Raw genomic sequence first — 27,363 nt, 5'->3', positions numbered from 1 at the left:
AGCAGGTGCAAGCCACATAAGATTCCTATTAAAGAACAGCCTTCACAGCTCCTCACAGCCTCACTGCTGTGTTTGCCCAGAGGTGTAAATAGATCCAAAGGTCATATACTTCTTAATATCCTTTTGGAGTGGCTACAGTTAGAGTCAGGGGCATTAAGATGAGGCAGCTCCCCAGTCAATCTGAGAGACTCACATAAGCTGTTACAACCCCTACAGAGCCTTTTGCAATCCTTTGGGTCTTAACACTACAAATTATTTGATTATGTTTGGTGATAGCTGTACTATTGATTGGAGTTAGAGGTGACCAGGAAGGGTCAAACTGTGCTTTATGTCCCATTATGGTCACATGGATCAGACTGTTACTTCCACATCGTTTTTCTAAAAACAAAATGTACTACGAAAACTTTTATAGACCTAAAGAGAGCTTTGACAAAACTGGTTGGCACAGTAATGACTTGGTTTTCATGAAGCAATGTTGTTTGGAGAATAAATAGCACTGTTTATGCACAATATGAAGATCACTAAACTTTCCTCTGTTTTTGACAACTTCACTGAAAAATTGACAAGAGAAACATTTGTGTTGGACAGCATTGGCCAATCCAATAAAGATCTTGCTGTACTAAATTTTTTAGGTTTTATTTCAAATACAATATAAACCCACAGACTGGGGAGGGGAAGTTGTTTTCGGTGCCTTTTTTTTTTACGTTACACATCAAACACCCATAGATGGGTTGTTTTCTGAAATATATATGCCTTGGGTTAGACTCTAGCATGAAGGATCAAGTTGGTGTTTTGGGGGTATCACATTTTTGTACTTGACATGAATCCATCAGTAGCCAGAGAAATATACACTCTAGTAACCACCTAGCATTGTTCTGTCCCCCCATTGCAAACACCCAATACAGTGTTCTAGAAGAAAGTTCAATGAAGAGAAGCCATGTGATACAGAGTGTACAGGTGATGACAGGGTGACGTCCATTTCTTAGGACTTCACAATGTGTATCACCCCCAGATCACTCACTATTTCTGGACAGGGAGCAGAAGACATGCATGGCCCTGAACCTTGAGGTTTCCTATAAAAGTGTCTGTCGCTGGCTTGTCTCTGATTCCAACCAGGGCCTCGGTGGCTGCGTTGGTATATATCTGAACTTGTGTATAGGGAAGGGAGAGACAGGCGTAATGGCCTTGAGCAAAAGTAAGACAAAGGGGGGACAAAAGAAATGTAATGCTCTGCTGAGAGATCCATACTTTCTTAGGGAAAATGGAAAGATAAAATGAAAATGAACTTTATGTCATTTGATTCTGAAAAATGCGTTTTATTTAGATTTACTAACTTCTATAATAATACAATAACTTTGACATGACAGTTATATTATATAAAAGCAAATGTGATTTAACTAAAATGGCATTGCACTAGCTTTGAACAAAACAAACATTTGACAAAAGATAGAAGAAACCGAAAATCTCTTTTTGTTGTTCCACGTAAATCATAGCACATGGGAAATAGGAAATGACTTTAGTGGGGAGAGTAGTAAGCTAATAATTGAAAAAAGATCCCCATAGAATTACAAGATCTTTTATGAATACAAGTATTTCAGGACAGAAATTATGTGTAAGCTCTTTTTACTTTCCGCAGTGTCTAGCTTTGGTGCATACTCAGTAAATATTTTGGAATGAACACACTGTATCCCACAGTCTTGCTGACAGTTTACATGTTCAGGTGGGCTTTTTCATAACAAATTTCTTTCAAAAGGGAGACTGAGAACAAGGTTATAAGTTGCAATGGAACTGAGGTCAAATAAGGAGAGGTCATCGGGGCAGGGAGTGCACAGGAGGCTGGGTGTTCTAGACTTGTTTTATTGGAGAGATGGCTCAGGTCCAAGAACCTCATGGTGTGAAACCAGATGACCCTTGGGGACGTGATGCCCAATAACTCCAGCATATAGGTGGTCCTTCTGCCTGTTTCATCCTAAAGAGCCCTCTCCAAGCCCCGAGCTTCCTGATGGTAAAGACCAGTTTGGGGATCCTGCCTAAGCTACGAATCCAGAAAACAACTGAACTTAAGTGTTGGCTAGGGGAAGAATAAGAGTTCAGGGTCCGGATAAATTTTCCAACATCCTCCCCAAACCCACTGGCAATTAAAACACTTTTTTTCTCTTGTAATTTACATTTTATTCAATAGGGCTTCATGAAAATTAATGATCTGGCAAAAACAATGGTCTGGCCTGGGTACAGTGAAGGCTGTGTAGTTCTGTGGCAGCCACATGCATCCATGTAGCTTAGGGGGTTGTTGGAGGTTGTATAAGGGAAGGTGTGGAGAAACCTGGGATTACTGGAGGAATGGTGGAAAAACTTTGAGGGCTGGAAAATTACTGGTGGAAAAACTTTGAGGGCTCAGAAAATCTGAAGCCTTCGAAGCTTTGCCTAGATCTCACCAGAAGTGCTTAGAGTGATAACATGACAGATGATGAGGAGGCATTGATGTCTAGTAGAGGCAGTTAGATAAAACTTCCATATTACACTCCACTAATGTGCTCCAGATTTCTTAAAATCCCCGCTAATCTAGTCAAGAGACACAAGCCTGCTTTATTTCCAGGTAGGTTCTTGTAACAGAGAAAAGGCTCTTCATGTCTGTCTCCTGCTTGCAACCTTCCCTTCCTCCTTTCTCCCTTCCCTCCTTGCCTCCTTTCCTGTCTTTCATCTATTCCTAAACAAAAAGAAATGAAAAGGAATACCAAGTTCATGACTCTGGTATCCTATCCTTTATAATTAAAGGGTAATATGCAAATTGACCCTAATGGTGGACCGACCAGGAACAACCGGTCACTATGACACGCACTGACCACCAGGGGGCAGACACTCAACGCAGGAGCTGCCCCCTGGTGGTCAGTGTGCCCCCACAGGGGGAGCTTCATTCAGCCACAAGTTGGGCTGATGGCTGCAAGTGCAGTGGTGGTGGCGGGAGTTCCATGGCAGTGCTAAGGATGTCCAACTGCAGCTTAGGCGGGGAGCGGGCCTAAGCTGCAGTTGGATATCCCCCAAGGGCTCCTGGGCTGCCAGAGGGATGTCTGACTGCCATCTTAGGCCCGATCCCCTGGGAAGCAGGCCTAAGTCAGCAGGTGGACTTCCCCTGAGGGGTCCTGGACTGTGAGAGGGCGCAGGCCGGGCTGAGGGACACCCCTGCACCAAGTGCATGGATTTTTGTGCACCAGGCCTCTAGTGTGAACTATGAAGGCTTATGTTTACTATACTTCCAAGGAAAAGAAATATACATACAAATATGCATACAAAGGAAGAGAAACTAACATTGTCCTAAGGACTGTGCAAATTTCATCTTCATTATTTTAATTAGCTGTCACAATAGCTATAAAAGAAACACTTTCTCCTTATTTTTCAGTGTAGAAACTAAGGTTCAGGGAGAGATTCACATATTGTCTAAGTTAAACTGTGACTGTAAACACAGTTCTGACTCGCATTTTTGGGGGATTTTGTGGGATTAGGTTACAAAGGTGACGGGGACTAAATAAATCCATAAAAGGGATTAGACAAGGATCTCTTTTGGGTATCTTCTCACAATGCTAGGAATATAATAGAAATTTCTTATTTCTATTGCTCTTTGCATCCAAAAATTCTATTAATATAAAAAATTACACAAGTTCTTTTAATAGCTTTTAAAGTGGTCTAATAGTTAATTTTCCATGGCAATCTTCAAACTTATCTAAATCCTAACCATCCCCAGGGAAGTTGTAGATATAACCATATATCCCCCAAATTGAAAATGATCATAGTTAGTCTAAGAAACATAGTTATGAATCCAATATAAATCAAATTTCATATATGCCTTTTATCAATAAGTAAGGTGAGCTCTTTACGACTCTCCCAAATAGTTAATTGAATATTTTAAAGAATTTCTAATTGCAGTGTCATTGTCTTGGCATTTCTTAGTGCTTAGCCCTCTAATTTTAAATCTACTGGAGGGCAACATTAGCAAATTAGAAACATAATTGAAATCTACTGCTGAATAAATTGATGTTTACCGCTACATAAAATTAGTGCAATCATTTTAAATGGTATGGACTCTATTTTCTTTTCACTCTACTGGCTTCTTGTTTTTCTTTGATGGAATTGTAGTTGGAGATGACCCTCAGAAAAAGCGAGCTTTCTTCTTTAATATAAGTCCAAAGGAGCACTGGGAGGAAAGGAATGGGATATTGCTGAGGAACCACAAGATGCTGTGATCTTCCACATCGGTGAGTCTTCCCTAATTGCTAAAGTTGGAAAAATTTATACATGGTGAGTCCTCCCTAATTGCTAAAGTTGGAAAAATTTGAGCAGTAAAATAAATAGCATAGTATTGAATTATAATTCAAAGTATGCAATACACATCCATGAGTTCATTCTGATATAATTAATTGACTGAATGTATAAATAAATGAGAGAGAATAAACAAACCTCCTATACAGAATTCCATATAGTTTATGTAGGTACTTTACTCTCACGAAGGTAAAGCATAACTCCATCCCCACACCCCAACTACTTTTTAACTGTGGGCTAAACATAGTGACTTCTTTCGAAAGATACAGTATGGAAAAGGGGGAAAAAGAATAACTTTACAGTATGGAAACTTGAGAAACACTACCTCATCCATGTGACCATTCAAATGATATCAATATAGTATATAGCCTTGATATGATGTGAAAAAATAGGGCTTTTCTTCTGTGGTCTTTCTCCCCTAAACCCCATAACCCCACTCTAATCATGAGAAAAGTATCAGACAGACCTAAATTGTGGGAGTTCTACAAAATACCTGACCACGACTTCTCAAATTCATAAAAAACAAGGAATGTCTGAGAAACTTTTATGGTGTAGAAGAGTCTAAACAGACATGACAACCAGATATAATGTAGTATCCTGGATGAGATTCTGAAACACAAAAATAATATTATGTAAAAACTAAAAATATCTGAAAAAAATAGACTTTAGTTAATAAAAGTGTAGCAGTATTGGTTGTGACATTAAGTTGTGACAAATTGCCCAAACTAATATTAGATCTTCACCACAGAGGAAATTAGGTTCTGGGAGCATGGGAACTTTGTGTACAATGATTGCAACTTTTCTGTAAATCTAAAATTATCCTAAAATTAAAAGAAACTTATTTTAGAAACAAACAAAAATGGTGGGAGTGAATGTGAACATAACCTGTCATATATCTAGGACATAAAATGTTTGGGAAGTGATTGTGATAGTATCAACACAAAGGCAAAAGAAGACAGAAAATTATCAAGATGGAAGCTTTATAGAATTGTGGAGTGACTGTGAACACTTTGGTATTATATCTAGTTGGGAGTATACTTCAAGTTTGGGACTCTTCTTTCATATATGTGAAAATAGAGTTTCTTTTATTTTGCCTTCTTCCACAATTTCTCTATTTCTGATATTTATTGTTCTTCTGTACTCTGAAATTACCTTTCTATTCTTGTCTCCCGCTCATTTAAACAAACCTGGCTTCTAGTCACATTGGTCTACCATCTGCTAAATATGCTCAAAGACCCCGGTGGTCAATTTTTTGTTGTCACTTGAATGTAATTTGCTCTTATAGTTCCAAACATTCATGCTGAAGTTCTAACCATTCAACAAGTATTCTTTAGCTTTCTTCGATTTCCTCAGATGAAAAAGATTCCATCCTCCTCTGACTTATAAAGTTGTTCTGTATTTCTGGCATCAACCATATGCTACTTTATTATGGTATGTTATATGTAGCTTTTCTATTGCCTAATAAATTTTTTGAGGGTGGGGGCTGATTTATTTATTTTTTTTATTTCCCATGACTCCCTTCATAGATAGTTACAGAAGTTTGGTATAAGTTTTATCAATGTTGGACAGTCATTTTCAATTAAGAGAACAAGTTAAAACCAAGATCAATTGGGCTAAATTAAAAATAAAAGTTTCATAACAGAAGTCATTTGATGGAAAAGGGCTGCTCCATTTTCCCTACATCTGTTATTATTGTGTTCTCTTCATTTGCAGTTGGTAATGCACTGAGTCAATGCCTGTCAGGCAATGCCTTGTGTGTAAGCCATTATTACAATAATTAATAACAATGGCAGCTCTGATGATAGGAACTTGGCAATGCGTGTGTCCTTATCTTCAAAGCTCCAATGGTTTGGAATTTGGCTTTTCGTGAAACCATTTAATAAGAAAGTGTGTATTTGGAATCTGTTCCCAGCTCAAAGACTGACCCTTATCTCTAAAGTCCTTAATGAGAAAACACCTGACAAATTGACTGGCACACTCCACTCTTCCAAGTAATCTTCCTTCCTGCCAAATGAGACTCTTGCAGTCTCCACTTCTGTTGAAACTGTTGAGTGATGAATAGTCTGAAGTCAATGTCTGAAGCTTCAGAAAGCTCTCTTCAAAAGGTGATTTCACAAAATAAAATTAATGTATTGAAAAAGTGGAAAATCAATTTTTCCATTGTGCCAATTAACTACTTGATGGGTTTTACTTGACTAAAATGACTGATGGACTTAGTACTTCCTAATTTCTGAAAAAGGAATATTTATGATGACTGTCATGGACTTCTTTTGTTGAATGAAATATAGTCCCATAAAATAGCATTGCAAATAAACAAAATTCAAATGTGTTATCAATCTTTAAAATATTAGTTGAGTCTACTCATAAAGCTTCCTAATTAAAGTTTATTAGTTTAACAAATATTCAGTAAATACCCAAAGAGTGTAGGATTAATAGTATAACAGAAACGCAGATCAAAACAGTTGGCCTTATTTCACTGAGAATAAACTTGAAAATAAAAGCAAAAGTTTTCAAGTGAAAAAAATTCATCAAAATAGGGCTAGGAAAACTAAAATCACTGATTCTACTGTCCTTATCAAGAGAAATAATTAGCCGAAACCAGTTTGGCTCAGTGGAGAGAGCGTCGGTCTGCGGACTGAAAGGTCCCAGGTTCGATTCAGGTCAAGGGTATGTACATTGGTTGCGGGCACATCCTCGGTGGGGGGTGTGCAGGAGGCAGCTGGTCGATGTATCTCTCTCATCAATGTTTCTAGCTCTCTATCCCTCTCCCTTTCTCTCTGTGAAAAATCAATAAAATATATTTTTTTAAAAAAAAAATAAATAATTAGCCTGGCCGGTGTGCTCAGTGGTTGAGCATCGACCTATGAACCAGGAGGTCAAGGTTCAATTCCCTGTCAAGTGTGAGATAGTAATTTCAAAACAATATGAAAATTTGGAACAGTCTATGGACCCTTAAATTATGTGTTCAAGATGATTATTTACGGAAAATGCTTAAAATATGTTTAAAGGATTAAGAATTTAGTGGGAAATCAAGAATTGATAATGAGATGGCACTACTCCTTCAAGAAGCTTGGCTGATAAGAATGAGGTCATGAGAATAGCATCTAAATGGGATAACAGATTAAACAGAACTTCAACAATGGATAGGATAAACATGATTATTTTAATAAGCTGAGGAACGGTGCCAATAGTGAGAAGACAGGATTAGGAGAGAGAAGGAGTCATTGATCAGAGTGGAAGATATCAAGAGTAAAGATAGATATGGTGTCCTGAAATAAAATGATTATTCTTTATTTTTGAGGCTGGAAGGAAAGGCAAACATGGATAGTCTTAGAAGTTAAATGCTTGAGAGGAAGGTGATGATTTGGAAAAAGGATTAGTGAAATGAGAGGGGTAGATAATGAAAAATCAGTAAGCACATCGCTGAGCAGGACTGGAAGCCACACATATTGTGGGGTCACTAATATGTATGATATTCTTTTGCTATGCTCAACAATTTGGGTATAATAATGGTAATAGCAACACTGTGATAAACACTTCAGTTAGATTAGCTCACTTAGTCTGCACAAATAGTCTCTTAAATAAGAAATGTTAATTCCAATGAGGAAACTGATGCTTTTTAAAAATATATATATTTTATTGATTTTTTACAGAGAGGAAGAGAGAGGGATAGAGAGTTAGAAACATAGATGAGAGAGAAACATCAATCAGCTGCCTCTTGCACACCCCCTACTGGGGATGTGCCCGCAACCAAGGTACATGCCCTTGACCGGAATCGAACCTGGGACCCTTGAGTCCGCAGGCCGACGCTCTATCCACTGAGCCAAACCGGTTTTGGCGAAACTGATGCTTTGAGGCTAATTTGCCCAAATGTACATGGTTTATAAATGTTAAAACCAATATTTATTTGAGCCCCAGAAGTTTGACTTAGAGACTGAGCCTATGTTGGCCTGCTTTAGTTTAGAGGTACTATATTGCTTTAATCAGAGACTTGTATAATTAAAGACCAAAAATGATCAGAAGTTTTAGTAATGCAAGAGAATTGAACTTTTCTGTTCGGTTATTGAAGTGTTCATGGGAATTAGCCATACAACTCGGGGTGAATAAGGAAGTGAGGCCAGGAAGGATGGCCAACTGGTAAAACTTGTAGGACCAAGGAACTAAAGGTCCCTGAATCTGGAGAGAGGTTCTAAGGGGTGTGAAGGCAACTTCTTAGGAAGAGGAGATTATGGTCACGGGACAGGATGCTGGAAGTTTCTTAGGTGATACATTTCTTTTTTAAAAAATATATTTTTATTGTTTTCAGAGGTGGAGGAAGAGGGAGAGAGAGATAGAAACATCAATGATGAGAAAGAATCATTGATTAGCTGCCTCTTGCACACCCTACAATGGGGATTGAGCCTGCAACCCTGGTGTATGCCCTGACTAGGAATCAAACTGTGACCTGCTGGTTCATAGGTCAATGCTCAACCACTGAGCCATGCCTGCCTGCTGGGTGAGGTGGTACATTTCTGAGTGACGACAGGGTTCAAGCTATCCCTATTGGTAGGAATTGTTAGAAAAATGAAGTAGGAAAAAGGAAGGACTTGGGACAATATGAGGAGTTAAAGAAATTATGGTGGTTTCCTATTTATAAAGAACTTGTTAGGGGATATTTGTTTCCGAATAATAGTTTTCATTGAGCAGATATTTGTGTTTCTGCTATACAATGGACGTGTTTCAGCCTGTCAGGGTATAGCAATGGGTAAAGCAGACAAAGTTGCTTCCCTCATGGAGTGTACATGCTAGTGTCTATATGTCTGAGATATATGTATAGTGACAGGTACCTACAAGAGTAACTAAGCAGGGAAGAAGAATAAGCATTTCAGGACAAAGGCTGTGACTGTTATAAATGGTGATCAAGAATCAGTGAGGAACTGGTGTGGCCAAAATAACTGAGTGATATTTGCATAGATAGAGGATAGTGTGGGGGAGGTGTGAATTTTTGCTGGGGTCTGAGAATAAAAATTAGATTTTTGACCAATTACTTTTGAGATGCTCCTCAGACCTCAAAAGAAATATTGAGTATTAAGTAAAGATTGAATATATGATTTTGGATTTCATAGAGAAATTCAGAAATCTGAGCTAGAGATACAACTTTGGGAATTGTGTAGATGGTACATCTATAATAATAAAAGCCTAATATGCTAATTAGACCAGACAGCTTAACAACCTTCTGGATGTCCTTCTGGACAACCTTCCAGATGAAGCCGGGGCTGTGAGGGCCCAGCCTCTTGCACGAATTTCGTGCATTGGGCCTCTAGTAAAACTATAAAAGTGAAAAAGTGACCAGAGAAAAAGAAGAAAATCCAAAGAGTGATGTCCTGGAAGCCATGTGAAAAATGTGTTTCAAGATGGAGGGTGATCAAGTCAGTCAAATATTTCTGAGTAACGTAGAATACAAATTAAGAATTGATAATTGAATTCAGCAATGTGGAGGCAATTAGTGGCCATGACAAATCAGGCTGATTGGCAATGGTATGATAGAGAAGGGAGGAAATGAGTATCAACACATCTTCCTAGTTTCTTTATCAAGCAGAACACAGAAATATAGTGACAGTTGGGGAAAGATGTAAGATCAAGGACATTTTTTAATATTCCAGGTGGAAAAAGTTGCATCGTGTTTGTGGGGAGATGGAAGCAAACCAACAGAGAAGGAGAAATTGTGATTCAGGAGAGAGAGGGACAATTGGTGGAGCACTACTGAGATCTAAGTGAGAGGAAATGAGATCCAGACACAGATGGAGGGGTGGCTCCTGGGAGCACAAACAATCCATCCAGAATTGCAACACTAACATCATAAAGAGACTAGAATGCTAGCTGATTGGTGGCAGGAACACAATTTATTCTGTATCTGTATATCCCGGATACAGCTAGACATAGTGCAAATTCTGGTAAGTAATGGTTAACGACATTGGGCATGGGGACTTTATACAGTGGAATCGCCCTTCTGCTGTCCAGGAGAACGTGACTGAATAGCTGAATGAGTGATGTTAATAAACTGAAAATTAAAATTCTGTGCGGTAACCAACGAAATGGATATTTCATATGACTTTCACCTTTAGAAGTGAGATTCCTTTATTGAAAATTACAGTCTGTGTAAAGGGAGGTTATTATTCCCTTCTAACCCCCATCTCTTCTATTGAAAAATAAAATTTCTTTTTACCCAGTATTGGTGTTCTAACAATATTTCATGGTTATTTAAAATTTCTCCCTTAGAGCTTACCTTTGTAGATAGAACCTATTTTGCAAACAGAGGGAAACTGTATATTCTCTTACCTTTTTATTTTCAGAAAATAAGGTATGTTAGAGTGGAAAGAAATCTGAAATGGGAATCAGGACACTCTGTTTCTTGCCTTGGCTCCGCCACTAACTCACCGGGAATTGGTTTTCTCTCTGGAAAATGAAGTAGTTGGCCCAGAGGATCCGTAAAGTCCCTTCTGAACCAAGTAATGAAATCGTAATAACAATCTAAATAATTCAGAAATTCATAGCTGATGCCCTTTATTTGTATATGCCCATAATATTCTATGTCAAGGTAAGTCCCATTTATATTGTTTAGAGGTTACCAATCATCCATGCGTTCATATCTTACGGGGTTATTGTGAAGATTAAAAGAGAACATGTGAAAGACATTCACAAACTGTAAAGTGAAATACTGTCAGTCATTAATAACACGGAGACACTGAAATATTGCACCCATTCCTATCACCCAGACTCTGCTTCTCCTATAGGGCCTTTGGGACATCCAATAACAACAGGACCCAAGAAATACAAATGGAGGAGGAGGTTTTACTTAAAGAGACTCTGCAATTGCCTTTGTACCTTTTTTTGTTGTTGGAAAATGGCCTTACTCTACTGCAGGAGTAAAAAGACTTTAAGATCCAGGAAAAGGCATTGAGGAAGCATAAAGGCTGAATGTATTGGTGTTTTTATCATCAAATATATGTCTATATCAGAGTAGCATGGAAATAAATGGCATCAGGTTTTATAAAATTCTCAAAAATAAAACAAAACATAGTAAATTGAAAATTATAATTAAATGATGTGACACTTTTAAAAATATATTTTTATTGATTTCAGAGAAGAAGTTTCTGAGGTGGTATATTTCTTTGTTAAAAATATATTTTTATTGTTCTCAGAGGGGGAGGAAGAGGGAGAGAGAGATAGAAACATCAATGATGAGAGATAATCATTGATTGGCTGCCTCCTGCACGCCCCACACTGGGGATCAAGCCCGCAACCTGGGCATGTGCCCCTGACCAGAACTGAACCTGGGACCCTTCAGTCTGCAGGCTGACGCTCTATCCACTGAGTCAAACTGGCTAGGGCAGTGGTCGGCAAACTCATTAGTCAACAGAGCCAAATATCAACAGTACAACGATTGAAATTTCTTTTGAGAGCCAAATTTTTTAAACTTAAACTTCTTCTAACGCCACTTCTGCAAAATAGACTCACCCAGGCCATGGTATTTTGTGGAAGAGCCACACTCAAGGGGCCAAAGAGCCCTATGTGGCTCGCGAGCCGCAGTTTGCCAACAACGGGGCTAGGGCAATGTGATAATTTTAATGTAGGGTTAAATCAACAGTCTAACTTAATTCTGATCTATTACCACAATTATATTTTTATTTCCAAGGTTACTCCTTTTTGCAAAATTCTCACTTTTTTGTATACATTCCTTTATTTGTTCACAGAAGAAATTTAATACTGGTCATATATCTGGCAACCTGTATTTTTTTTTTGTAATAAGAATTGTGCCTCCCTGCTGGATAGATTGTTGGAACGGATATCCTATGATAACAATGATAATACAATGAGTCATCACTAAAAATAGATGTGTGAGATTATTAATGGGTATTGATATCAGATGAACTGGAAGATCTAAAATGATAGATGAATATCAAAGAGGCATTGTTTAGATACCAGGGACCCCATCCACAGAGGGGCCCTGGGATGCAGGAAACTGCATCCTTATGGATTCCTTAAACTTTTGGGGGAAAGAATGAAGGGCAGGAAAGCAGGCAGGAAGATAGAAAGTGTAGCAAAGGGGGAGAAAACTCCAAACTATAAAAACAGGTCTTCCAGACACCCATGTCCATGCCTTCCCATGTTGTCAGGCTGTTTCTAAATTAACAATTACACAGCTTTTCCCAATCTATGGAACATTAGGTGAGCCTTGCTTGGGGCTTCCGATACAATACTTAGCTGCACTTCAAATCCAGGTGGTGATTATTGATGCTCTGCTTTTTTCCCAAGGTAGATGCTAAGGACCATTTTAGAGCTAGATAAAATGTGATTCTCTGACTCCATTGATAGGAAAAACACGTGTCAGTGATACAGACAAGTGACTCACCTTTGATGTGATTCAAGTTTTTAAGTCTTTATGACTTAAAAACAACAACCACATTTAAAATCACTTAGGTCCGAATTCTTTGATGATTCCTTTATCACAGAGGGAGACTCTTAGAAAATTGAAAAGGGATGAGTCATAATGAGTTTTCACTGACACATGTTGCCTCTCATCACCAATTCCACTAATATCCTACCGGGAACACAAAGAGCCTCTCATCTTACTGATGGGTGGCATAAAAAGGCCTCCATCTGACACCTAGACCTTTTCGAACTGGATGTGCCTGCTTGGGGACAGCAAGGAGACGGCCTTTGTTCTCTGACCCTCCTTCCAACCAGAGCTCTAATCCAGTCCATTTTATTCCTGATGGATTGGAGAATACCCAGATGCCATGCTCCATCACTATCTTTCCTGACATTTGTTCCACATTTGCACCTGCTCTCAGCTGCTAGCCCATTGGGACCGTTAGAGGACTTAGATAAACATGGTGCAATTTCACATTTACTGCAAGAGGTCTCTTTGTTCTTGAAATATTAGTTATTCCATCATCAGTTCACCTGATATTTAATCGTAAGAGAGTTTTACATTTCAGTCCCACAGGCAATTGAGAAATGATTGTTTAAAAATAGTGCAAACAACACAGGGATCTTTTTTTCCCCTTCAGCGTTTGCATCCTCAAAGCCTACTGCCCCTGGTGACTATAAAGTACGCAGTAAATGTTTACTGAACCAAATCAAAGTTCTAAGCAATTGTCATTCCAGAAATGTTTGTATACATTTATGGGTTTTAAAGATGTGCTTATATTTGGGTAAGTTCCTGAATTCGGGGGAGTCTGATTAGGACGCTGTTAAATAAGGTGATCTCCACTTCTATGGAGTAGAGAATTGTGGTGACTAGAACCGTTTGGAAGCACAATCAGAGTTCAATACATAAGTGAAAACAAAGGCTTCTAAATAACAGGAAATAAAAAAGCTGTCACAAAGCCTATGCTCATTACAGGATAGGTACCAGGGTGTTAAAATCACTGAACTGAAGAGCTTAGTCCTTCATTTCTCTCTTAATCTTCAATTCTTCTGGTTCAAGGGAAGATAAGATGTGTGTTTTATTATGAAATAAAAGGCAGTAGCAAGAGGGTAACGCTGTGTCATGTTGGAGCCTGAGGTAAAAGGAAAAATCAGTAATATTGATCCTGAATTTTTTTTAAAAAATGGTATTTTGTGCATCATGGATTTTATTTATTATTTTATATTTTAAAGAGAGATGTTTTATTATAATATTCTGATAACTGAATTTTTTATTCTCCTTTAAATTTTGCACCCCAAATTTTGCCTTACCCTCCTCCTGGCCTAGGATGCGACAGTAGAATGTTATTTGCTGGCTGGTATAATTTAGAAAAAAATGAACGTCACATCTTAATGTGATGCTTTTTCATTAAGAAATGAATTTAAAAATATAATCTATATTTGTAATAAGGGAGGAAATATGTCATATTTTAGAAAGATTTCTATCAGATAGAAATAAAGTTATAAAAAGCCTATTAGTTAGAAATGCTTTCAGCTATAAGTAATGACATACTCCACTTACAGGGGCTTAAATTATGAGTCTGTTTTTCTCACAGAACATGTGGACTGAAGGTAGGCAACTGTGGAATTCCTTCCCTTGGTTTCCTAATGCTTGTTACCTACTGGCTGTAAAATACCTACCCCAGTTCTAGCAACTTGCATGCTTTTAATGCAGTAGGAAGGAGAAAGAACCTTGCTAAGGATATAGATCCCTTTTGTCAAGAGTGTCATGCCTTCCCAGAGGCCACAGCAATGTATCTTTGCTCATGTTCCCTTTTAGAATAACGAGCCAACTGCATCTCCTCAGGAGGCTGGGGAAGCTACACGGTCACAGGCCTTCCCTGAACAAAAGGGACTTAAGTAAGAAGAAGGAAACAGATACTGACTTATGAGCTACGAGTGTCTGCGACAGTGCCCTAGCATGCGTTAACCCCTATAGAATATGTGTCAATGATGCTTTAAGTAGCTTGATGGCAAACATGAGCTGTTGTGTTTATAAACTCATCTGACATTCTTAAAAAATTTTTTTAGGGACTTTATGGTTTTTATTACTTTTTACTAAGAAGGCTACACCTCATGCCATCTCATTAACATTCCCATTGATACATCTTAAAATGTAAATGACAACAAATAATGTCTGTGTACAGATTTGTTAGAAAGAATAGGTGGATGGGATGTATTAGCAACTGTATTTAAGTATTGATTTCAATGAGTTTGATTAACAAGCTCTCATTCTCGATCAGCGTTTGGTGTTAAAATGCCAACCCAATAACTTCGTTTTTCAATTAAACTGAAACATATATTAGGTTAGCCTCTATGGACCATTACGAAACTATTTGCTTCCACAATAGAGGTGCAATAGATATAGTTACTCTTTTACAAGTTATATTTTTACAAAATATTATTTAGTTCATAGATTTTTTTTTTTACCTTTTAAATTGTAAATGCCTCCAAAAACTTTTAAAAACAATTCACTTATGTAGTATTCAGCCATTCAATTATGCGGACGAACTTGCTGCAGGTCCACAGAAGAGGATAGTATTTCTTTTCTCTTGAGATGTGATCACTGAAAGTTCAGTGCTGATTACTTGGGCTTCTGGAAGGTCCAAAGGGTTATGGAATCAAGTTCAGGGAACACAGGCAGTCACTACGCACTGAGATCTTCGTCACAGAAAGTGTGACATATTAAAATAGGCCCAAGTCATGATAATGAACAGAATGGACTTTTGTTTCCTTTGTTGGCTTGTTTGATTTGGGATTACCTTTGTACCCTGAGAGGACATTGTGAGTTGAGTGCTCTTCGTTGTAGTGGAAAAACGCGTGTGCTGGGGACTCAACAGACCTGGTTTAGCTAAATGATTCTGCTGATATTTATTTACAATAACTTTGGGTTAATCATTCCATTCTTTGGAACTTGGTTTACTTATTCACAAAATTGGTGCTTTAAAAAAAAGAATACGTATTTTATTCACATCTAGTCTTACAGAGAAGCCTCATATTAGGGCAGGCGAAAGAGGAGATACTGTCCTTGACATCAGGCTGGGGGTCATCCCTGAACCCTGTCCCCTGAGTCTTTCTCTGAGATCCTGCCTGACTGTTTGAGATTCTGCTGCAAAATCCTTAGGCTTTGGGACTGCCCTTAAACACTCCTGAAGGAGAGGGAATAATGAAAACTGTAAATACCATCTTAAGAGATAAATCAAAACTCATTTTGTTTTCACTTTCCTGAGTTAAAAAAATTTTTTGGAGGGGAGGGTTCCTTAAAAGATCTAGGACATAGGACATTCCTTTCATGGCCAACCTTATAATTGCTTTAATTAACCTGTTTTTGAATATCTAATTATCCTTATTTTAATTATTTTTTTCTCTGCATGTCACATCCATTCACTTTCATTGACATGTAGTTGCAACATCTGCATCAGCAATTTTCCTTTTTAAATCGTTTAACCTCCTTACTGTGCTTAGAGCAGAAACGTATGCATCAATGCTTTTGTCACAAAGCAGCCATCCGTGGAACTACCCCACAGTTGAAGAAGTAGAATACTGCCAGAATCCCAGAAATGAAACTTATGATCCACTGCCCCCATGCAATGCTCACCAAGGTGATTTTGCTCAGCCATGGGAATGGGGAGCCATTTTTTCCCTATCTGATGCTTCACCATTTCTTGTTCGTTCCCCTCTCCTTCAAGCAACCTCTTCATTCACCTCTCCTCAATTCAACTGCTTGTGTTTAATTGACAATCATGCAATTTCTCTCCTTGATTCCGTTGATGCTTGAATTATGTTAATTGCATTTTGAATGTTATGTCGACTTCTTAAATATTATTACTGAATTTGGTTTGCATATATCTTGTTTAGGATTTTTTAAATCTACATTTTGATTGAGATTTATTCATAATTTTTACTATATTTTATATGCATTTAAAAGCTCTGAATCTCCATGCTATTAGTTGTTTTATGCAGGGGTACCCACTGAAATCTCCCTCGCTAACCTTCCTGCTCTCTTTTCTACAATCTATCACTGGCTCTAACCCCCTGTGGCTTATATTTTCAATTCACCTTTTATATTTTTTTTCATTTTGAATCTACAGGTAATAGTAGTCACTGTTGCCTACCTTGGTTTTGAATAAATCAGCAACATTCTCTAACTTTACCAGAAGAGAGGGCAACTATTTCTTTTACTGCTCATTACCACCTTGTTTTTCACTCCTCTGTGACTTACTTTACCCGAGAAAGACATTTATGGTCCCAGTAGCATCTTCTCTGTAGTTGTTGGCCAGGTCTCTGAGACTCTTGCTTCCAAAATTTCTCCAACACCCACTTTTTAGAGTCAAGCAAAGAACAGCAACAACAACAAAAAGAATACAAAGTGCAGCCATTCTTTTGATTTCCTTTCTTGTTCATATGTTTTCAGTGGTCAGGGCCGAAGCTTGGCATGGGAGCTGAGGCATCCAGTGCTTCTGTATAATCTCACCTGGGAGATTCCATCACTACTTTTAACATAAATTGCCGCCTATTTGAAAATGATTAGCATTCATATCTCCAGTTTAGACCTCTCCTTCTGAGCTCCTAACCCATATATTCAACTACTCTCTGACACACCCTTTAGGTATTCTCAAGGTACATTAAATCTACATATCCAAAACCAAATTGTGATCTTTCCCCAAACCAAGCTCTTTTCCAGTCATTTGTATTCAAATAAACACCACGACTGCTAAATGCATAATGTCATGTATTCACCATTACAATATCATACAGAATATTTTCACTGCCCTGAACATAATTCGACTCATTTGGATAAATACCTGGGCACATACTTGCTGGATCATATATTAAGACTATGTTTCACTTTACAAGAAACTCCTAAACTGTCTTCCAAGGTGACTGTATCATTCCTACCAGCAATGAATGAGAGTTCCTGTTGCTCTACATTCTTTCCAGTGTTTGGTGGTGTCAGTGTTTTGGACTTTAGCCACTCTAATAGGTGTGGAGTGGTATCTCATTGTTGACATCCACTACTTTCACAAGGCAGAATCTTTTACCCTCTTTGACATTTTTCTCTCCCCCAGCTCCTACTGCCTGCATCTTTGGCAGATTTTCCTTCCACATGTCTTTCCACTTTATCTACTCTCCATCTTCATAGCTGCTACCTTCGTCCAATCTGTCATCACCTCCGGATTACCTCAAAGCTCTCTTGCCCCCTAAATAATGCAACCATAGTAAATCCTTTCAAAAAGCAGATATGACCATGTAACTTCATGCCCAGAATTTTCTGGAAACTTCCCAATAGATTTGCATTGTGCTTAAGATAAAGCCAAATGTTTTGTCATGACCTACAATGTTCTGTATGGCTGTCCCCCACTTACTTCTTCAGTCTCATCTGGTACCATGTCCCTACACTCTCTGCAGTAACCCTGCTGTTCCTATTGAGAGCCTGGAAATCACTATCTTATGACATTCTATTTCTTCTACTAATTATGACCTTCATCCCCACCATGCCCCATTTCACCACACCCTCTTTTCCTAGCTTATTCCTGCCCATCCTTCCAGTCTAAGCACAAATATTACATCATAGGGAAGATTCCCCCGACCTCACCAGAGCGGTGGGTTTTCCCATATATATTATGTGAAAGTTGTAACAGTACATTTGTTTTTATGATTATTTGATTAATGTCTGACTCCCAGAGTAGATTCTAAATTTGAGGAGCAGTTTTCATGTTTGTTGTTTGTTTTATTTGTTTAGTCATTTATATTAAATCAGTACATCCTCAGCAACTAATACACTGCCTGGTACAGTTATACCTCATAAAAACATGTTGAATAAATGTTTTGTTCTAGTTGATAATGAGATTTATTAGTCAGAAATAGAAATGTATGAGCTATATAATCAGAGACACCTAACGGGCCATGAGATATAAGGCAAAAGAAAAAAAGAGGAAAGAAAATGAAAACTATCATTTTAGATGCAGGATGTTTTCTTTTTCTTTTCACAGTCAAGGAACCTACAGGGAGCCTAACAGCTATTTAGGGGAAGCTTAGAATATCTTAAAGATGGTGGTGGTTGTTGTTCTTTTAAATCTTCAATTAAAAAAAAAATCAGACTGCTGCTCTTATTTCTCCTATAAACCTAGGAGGCTTTTTTAGCTTTTATACATGAATGAAATATCAAATCTGTAGTTTTTACTTGGCCCTGTCCACATGCATTAGTGCTCCCTTAATCATGATGCCTCTCTACATGTATTATCCCCAAGTTAAAAGAACACAAGTGTATGTATGTCTATGGCCCAACAGGTTACAAGAACATAATAGAAAACAGCCCATTGTCATCCTTTCAAGCCCATTCCCAGATGTGTCTTCCACATACAAAGGTTATTTGCATGTGCTGAGATTTTGGCTAAACCTCTAACCACATTGTGCCTTTAGAGTATTTCTCACTCTTAATAAAAGATCTGCATTTCCTCTGAGATCTGCAACATAGCCAGCATGGGCCTCTGTTCCTCAAGGAAGCTTGTGAATTATGAATTGAGGCAATGAGAAAGACGTGTGCTTTGGGATGCCTCCTATAGGAATCATCACAAAGCCTTTGGATGTGCGTTCTGCAGCTCTGGTGGAGTCACAGTGAGGTCTTCTGGTAAAGCTGCCTTAGCCTGAAGCTGTGCATTCACCTTCAAAGCTGAATTCCCTGCTAGAAATGGGTGGTGTAAACTAGACTGCAGAGAACCATTGGCAAAGACTTCGGATAGGCATTGTATATTTCAGGAGATGACTGGCATTCACACCATCCCTTTATCCATTCATTTCAAAATGTCTAAACTATTATTGGGCACCAGAAATGTACAAAGCACGGAACTACCCATGCAGATATAAAAATGATGTATTTGTCCTCAAAATTATAAAGGACATGCATGTTCAGTGAATTATGTATGCTATGTGAAAAAAAAGTCTAAATTATGAGTGTGTACCGGGGAAAGGTCACATGGTGCTCCACAATTTTGTCCCCATTATACCTGTTTTTCATTCGGCTGGTGGTTTTCCATATTTACTGAGAAGGGCTCCAGGGAGGGAACTCTGAAACTGTGGGGACAGGGTTATCAAGAGGCAACTGAGCAGGCAGGGCTCTAATCTCTCACTTCCCTCCTTTTTTAACTGCAGTAGGTTTGTTTCTTTTACATAGTGTGTTTCTTTGCCTGATTTCATTGAAAGGAGTTGGTGACGGATACATTTTGAAATTTATGATGTAGGAAAAAAATCTCTTCTAGTCATACTACTCAATTTTGTTGTCTCCAGCTCTCAATAAGGCATGTGTTGCAATTGTTTGCATGCCTTTGCTCATTGTTTCTCTTCTTCCAACTTGGAAAGCCCATTCCACTTTCTCTATCTACCATATACCTGCCCACAAAAGACCCCTCTTCCAAGGCTCAGTTCCAAGCCTATGATAAAAATTAAAGTAGAAATAGAAAGGGTAATAGTAAATAGAAACTGGTTTTGTCTGAAGGGGAACCCCTAGCAGACCTGATGGAGGAAGCATTGCCTAAAGACTGTGCAGAAATTCAATAGGGGGAAATGAGGTTAGAGCACTGAAAGCTCAGGGGACATCATGGGAAAGGCATAGAGTCAGGAAATCGAAGGAAATGTTTGTGATACAGTGAATCACATGTGTGACCACAGCTCCAGTTACAATGGAGATGACATGAGAGGTAACATGGAAAACCTGCGGCAGCCAGTTCATACAGGCTATTTCATTTGATTTTATGTGAGGTTGGGCCATTGAATGTTTTGAGAAGAATGATATAATATGATCAAGCTTGGGTTTGGAATTAACTTTGAGGACAAGACACATGAGGAAAAAGCTCTTAGAAAATGATTGGACTGCTCCTGATAAGCCTTAATGATGACTGTATTGAGGATAATAACAAGCTGACTAGATGGAGGGAATGAAGGTTAGAGATGCTTCAAGAACCAACAGTCAGGATTTGATGTCACTTGAATGTAGCAGAGAAAGAAAATCTATATATATAAAAGCCTAAGCGACCATTATGACTGGTTGACAGAACGACCGGTTGACTGGTCGCTATGATGCGCACTGACCACCAGGGGCAGATGCTCAATGCAGGAGCTGTCCCCTGGTGGTCAGTGTGCTCCCACAACCAATCTCCTGCGGTACCTCCCCCTCGCCGGCTGGCCTACTCGGCCCCGATTGGCCCCAATCGGCCCTGATTGGCCCCGATCACTGGACAGGCCGCGGGATCCCACTTGTGCACAAATTCATTCAGCGGGCCTCTAGTACTTTAATAAAAAGATAAGCTCTGACTGGTTTGGCTCCGTGTATAGAAGTTCAGCCTGGAGACTGAAGGGTCCTGGGTTCAATTCCACTCAAGGGTAAATACTTGGGTTGTAGGCTCAATCCCCACTGGGGGGTGTACAGGAGGCAGCCCATCAACGATTCTCTCTCATCATTGATGTTTATATCTCTCTTTACCTCTCCCTCTCTGAAATTAATAAAAATACATAGTAAAAATAAATAAAATAAAAAGATAAAATACTCTCCAACATTTTGAAGTTGAAATACTTGTGGGATGATGATTCAGTTTATTGAGATGTATAATGTAGGAAATTTTGGGGTAGAGAGGAAGAACTAGTGCCTATTGGTTATCCATGAAATGATGTTTCACAGGTGATTAAACATGCATATTTTGAATCAGGAATGAGAATCATTATTATCGAGTGGTAATTAAGTCATGGAGAGTAGAAGGCAAAGAGAGAGCCTAGAAACTTTACAGATACCTATGGAGAGTCTGACTGAAGAAAAGATGAGGACTTAGCCCAATCACAACACTATGAAAAGACCAGGAACACCAAGAGAGAGATTTATGAATAGCAGATAGAATGAGTCAATGAACAACGTGAAGGCTTGAATTTGCTAATCAGGAAGATATTAATAATCTATAAAAATAATTTCCCTATAGGGAATAGAGAGTGAATCTCAGATTGCATGAGGCTGAGAAGTTAATAAAAGGAGAGAGATGGGATAGGAGCTTGCAGATGAAACAGGTTAGAGGACTGATTCTTGAAATAGGCTTTGAATGTATTTGCCAGTGAAGGAGGAGAAATGAATGAATCATCACAGGGAATAAACTACATATAAAATTAATTCTAATCATACTGTAGAAATAAGTAGATATAAGCAAATGAAAGTAGGCCTCTGCCAGAAAGCAGACCCAAAGGATAAGAACAGTGGAAAACAGGTCAATTTAACATCAATGGGCATGAGAGAGCGCTGCCGGAAAAGGATATTCGGCTCAAGTAGTTTTGATCACAGCAGTTTTGGTCACATCTGGTGTGCACATACTTGGAAGGAAACCAACTAGCAATAGGGTTATCTCCAAGGAAGGACTAAGGAGGGGCTAAACAAAGGAGCCTGGGCACCAGCCACTCCCCATATTATGATGACATGATAATGACAGGAAGTGTGGCCTGATATGGTTCCAGTACAGGAACCTGGAGGAAGTCCTGGGCAGGAGCCTGGATTGAGTAAAGAGAGAGAACAAAGGAAGGGGGGATGGGGGGGGGGGTGGGCGGTGGAGCTTTACAACATCACATAAATCCATGCTGGTATTCTGAGATTACCTAGGTATTAGAGGTTTGTGACCTCACTCTCTAATTTGGTTGAAATCAGTATTAAGTTAGGGATCACGTAATTGTGAAACCAGATCATTCACTGTGTTTTACTAGTCAAAATTACTGATTGGAGCAAACCTGGAACCAGAGGAGGGGGCATGTGACTTTCCTGGCAACCTGGAAAGGAGATTTGGCTCAAAGAAGCCCTAAAAAAGCCTACAGCTTAGGTCATTCTGCCTGTCTGAGTCAGAGTCTAGGAGGGCTGGGGCTTACCCATTTGAAGGGGTTGGGAGAGGTAATCCACAGATGGGGAGAAGTGGAAGGTATTTGAGGCTGAGGGGAGATGGTTGAATAAGACAGACTTTATAGAATGAGGAAAGAGATTCAGTTCTAAGACATGGGTAAAGCGCAAGTCACTGGCTTAAAAATGAAGAATAGCAAGAAAATACAGTAAAAAAAAAATGATTTAGAATATCTTTGAAGTTGAAAGGAAGGACATTCAGAGATCCACTGATGTGGATAAAGGTTTAGGAACTTGGGAAGAACCGAAAAAGGTTTTCAGCTATTTTGGTGGGGCAATTCAATTGAGTGCTTAAGGGTGGGTTACTAGGACTCATGAGCTAGAAGCTAAGGATGTAAAACGCTAGTGAAGGCAGCTGAGGAAGTTGATGAGGCCAGGAAAGGGCCAACCAATGGAGAAGGTAAAGGTCCGGAGGCTGAAGGATGGCCTCAGTTGTGCTTAAAGAGTGGGAGAATGACAAAAGTCTAGAAGGACTGCATTCCCCTCTTCAAGTCAACATTAGAAATACTATTCTGAGCTTCCTCGTTAAGCTGGGTTAAGAGCTCCTTGAGTTATCTCAGAGACTCCTGCCATCAAGAGGAAATGCAAGAAGGTGGGAATAGAAATTCAAACCTCCAGCACACTTGTCCAACAGAAATATAATGTAGACTTCGTAGGTACTTTTAAGTTTTCTAGTAGCCACAACAACAACGAATGAAAAGAAACAGGTCTTAATGCTATATTTTATTTACTGCAACATATCTAAAAATTATTTCAAATTACAATAAATATAAACTTATTAATGAGATATTTTTCCATCTTTTTTCTTACTAAGTCTTTCAAATCTTGTATGTATTACTTGCACATCTCATCTTGGATGCTGAATTTTTATCAGAAACACTTGACATATTCATATAGTTCGTGTAATTTCCTGTTGAGAAAGGAGAATCACATATCCATGCTTTTCCAAACATAATTAAAATTTTAAAGTTTTTTTACGTTTAAATTTCTATTAATTCAAATAAAGTAAACATTCAGTTTCTCAGTTGCAGAGGCATATTTAAGTGCTCCGGAGCCACATGTGGTCAGCGGCTGCCACACTGGACAGCTGGGTCCCAGTGTATTAGGTAATTACTAATATTATTCAGCTGCTATTGATCACTATTGCATTTCATGCACTCTCTTACTGAGATTAAGATGTGAGAAGTGGAAAAGAAGATCACAAAGGCCTGAGTGTTGCGGGCACCTGATTCTCCTTGTTTGGGAAAGTGCCAGGAGACATTCACATGCTAGCATTGCCGTGGCCTGTCATGAAGAAAGTGCCCGTATTATCTCATATTGAGATGATTTATAAAGCTGACGTCCTCTAAAAGTACAGCCCTGCCTTAGGCATTAAAATACAAATCATGATAACCGTGTTATCAAATTATTCCACTTTCCAAATCCTTTTGCTAGACAGTGGACTACTGATAAGAGGCTTCTTAAAATTATCTCCCATGTTCATTGTTTTTAAAAGCACTTGGCTCTTGTTCTCGCACCAATTAGTAAACGTGGATAAAGGAACTGGTGGAAAGAAGAGAGACCCACATTGTTGTTAGTTTGATTTATACCCCTGCTCTGTCTCTTCTGTATATAGCTCATAATCAATTTGCACATAAAGTTGATTGAGCTCTCTGGGAATATTTAGATGAAAGAAAGTCTGTAAATGCCAGGTATTTATTATCTTCATTATGGTCATATAATGTGGTAATAACAGAAATGTTACTGGTACAATTGATTTAATGGAGCTCTGTAATTTGAAGCCAGTCTTTAGAGTTATTGTTGTGAACTTATTGAGTTTTATATTATTTCATGTATGTTGTTTCATCTATGAGCTTTCTTGTATCGTGACTGGACACTGAGAAGGCTTGGTTTCTTTTAGAGGTATATTGCAGTCTTCTTCACATACATTTATAAAGAACAATTGCATGTATTGTCTATTATAAGTTACCTGTAAAGTAGGGTGAATTGTGTGATTGGCCCTATTTTAGAGACGAAAAAAGTGAGGCCCAGAGATGTGTAGTTTAAGAGACTCCACTCATCCTCAAGCTATCTGCTATTACTAATCTCTGCTTCTTCATAGCCAATAGCACAGTTTATTAACATGTTTAGTATTGATTAAATTCCATTCACTTGTTCACAGAAGTTTTGCCAACAATATTCAGAGAACTGTATATAGTGTGTGCTTGTGTTTGACTATATGTATATTCAATTTTGAATTTCTGCTTTAATAACCTAGCATTTTACTATGGAAAGTTTCCAGTCATTAAAAATACCTTTAAAACATAACTTTTTAATGTTTGTATATTATTTGGTCACAAGGATCACACTGGCTAATTTAACCGCTTCTGTTTTATTGTATATATTTCTTTCACCTTTAACAATATCCCATTTATACCTTTGATTTTTTTCTTATGCTATGGGAAATGCATAAGATTAAAGATTAAAGTGCACTCTTTTAAAGACGTTGTTACATATTAGATTTCTTTCTGGGGAGAGTATAACAAATTATATTCCTGTGATAGTGTTTGAGAATACCTGTCTTAGATGCTGTGAGCAGCACTGAATATTATTCTTCATAAATAATGCAATTTTATAGGCATTTTCTTAGTGTAGCTTGCATTTTTTGATTATACAGAAGTCATCAGATTTTCATGTTTATTAGACATTTGTATTTTTTCTTCTAGCAATGGGCTTTTAATTCATTTTTTTTTCCATTTTGGTTTTACCTTTTTCTTAATATATAAGGCCAATTTTATGTTAACAATGCTAGTTGTCCACAGCATTATTGCAACTATTTTTCCAAATTGTTGCTTGATTTTTAATTTTGTTTATATTTTTGATGGATATATTTTCAAAACTTTTATACACTCAAGTTGACTGAACTTTATCTTTAATGCTTATTTCCCACTCCTTTTACATTTACTCGGCCCTTACATGGTTAATCAATTAAATATTTATCAATTTTCTTGGATATGCTTTAATTTTTTTCACTTATGATTTAACCCTTTAGGCCTTTAAAAATATATACTGAGGTATGGTGTCATGTGATATATTCTAATTTACCTAGTTTATAAAAGAGAAAGTAGGTATTTAAAAAAAAATAATTCTTGTCCTCCTCATTGGTATGTGACATTTTATCACATATTAGAAGCCCAGTGCATGGATTCATGCACTGGTGGGGTCCCTCGGTCTGGCCTATGGGGATCTGGCTAAAACCAGCTCTCTGACATCCCCCAAGAGGTCCCAGATTGCAAGAGGGTGCAGGGCATGCCGAGGGGTCCCACCGGTACCCAATTGAGGCTGGGGAGGGACCACGGGAGGGCTTCAGGGTGTGTCTGGCCCATCTTGCCCACTCCCTATTGGCTGGACCCCAGCCAGCAGCAAGCTAACCTACCAGTTGGAACATCTACCCTTGGTGGTCAGTGTGCATCATAGTGACTGGTCGAATGGTCGAATGGACGGTTGGGAACTTAGCATATTAGGGTTTTATTATATAGGATTCTATTCTCATGCATAAGAAGGCTTACTAGACACCTATACTGATGCTTTTTTCTGTAATTATACCAGGTTTAAATTGTATTTCAATATCTAGTAAGACAATTTCCTACTCCTTCTCCTTTTTCCACCTGTTATTATTGGTTTATACTTTCAGATAAAAACCATCTTGTTAATTCTGGTCCACTGAGTGATGGTCTTCAAAGATATCCAGGTTCTAATCCCTGTAACTGTGACTTTTACCCTATATGGCATAATTAAATTAAGGAAACTGATTTGAGGAAATTATCCTTGATTATCTATGTGGGCCTAAGATGTAATCACAAGAGTCCTTTTAAGTATGAGGCGGAGGCAGATTTGACTACAGAGAAGAAAGCCATGCAATGATGGAACAGATGCTTTTGAATATTTGAAAATATGACATATTTAAATCAATATTCCCTTCCAAGAAAATATATCTCTTCTTTTTGAGTGAAATTTTATAGCTTTTTGAGAAGTTTCTTGAATTAATATTTCCAATGAAAGAGATTTTCATTTTTCAGAATTTTTTATAAAGCAATTTTCTTGTGGATAAACACAGAGGGGAAAATGAGTGTCATTTAGATTGGTAGAAGCTGGGCATTTAACAGGTCAATTTCTATACTATTATATATGAAACAACAATTTGGTTCTTTGAAAGAGTTCAGCTTGAAAAAAATAAACCTACAATTTCTCACCAATTATCTTACTCTTTTGAAAGACATTTCTATAAGCAGGTTTTGTTCACTAAATGATAACAGATAATGAATAAATGGAAATATAAAGCTGCATTATTTCTCTAAAAAACAACTATTTTCTACAATACCAGATCAGAATCTACCTGAAATAATTCTTACAGACTGAAATCATGTTTTTTTCACAAAATAATCATAATTCTGAGAGTTCTGGTATTCTATACATACTTATATTTTCTAATAAGCATTTTATATTTAATTGTCCCCATTTTGGTAATAAACTATTTAAATGCAGACATTAAGAATTTCTATGTGACCATTATTGCTTGTCTCATTTTCGGTTCCTATAAGTGTATTCCTAGTATCACATGAGCTCATTCACCTAGGGGAACAACATAGACAGAAGAACAAGAACAGCATCAATCAGACTGTCAGACCTCAGAGGGAAGG

This window comes from Cnephaeus nilssonii (genome assembly GCF_951640355.1).
Source record: "Cnephaeus nilssonii genome assembly, chromosome: 15".
Lineage (NCBI taxonomy): Eukaryota > Metazoa > Chordata > Mammalia > Chiroptera > Vespertilionidae > Cnephaeus > Cnephaeus nilssonii.
The sequence above is the reverse complement of the archived record's forward strand: the minus strand, read 5'-3'. Positions refer to the sequence as shown.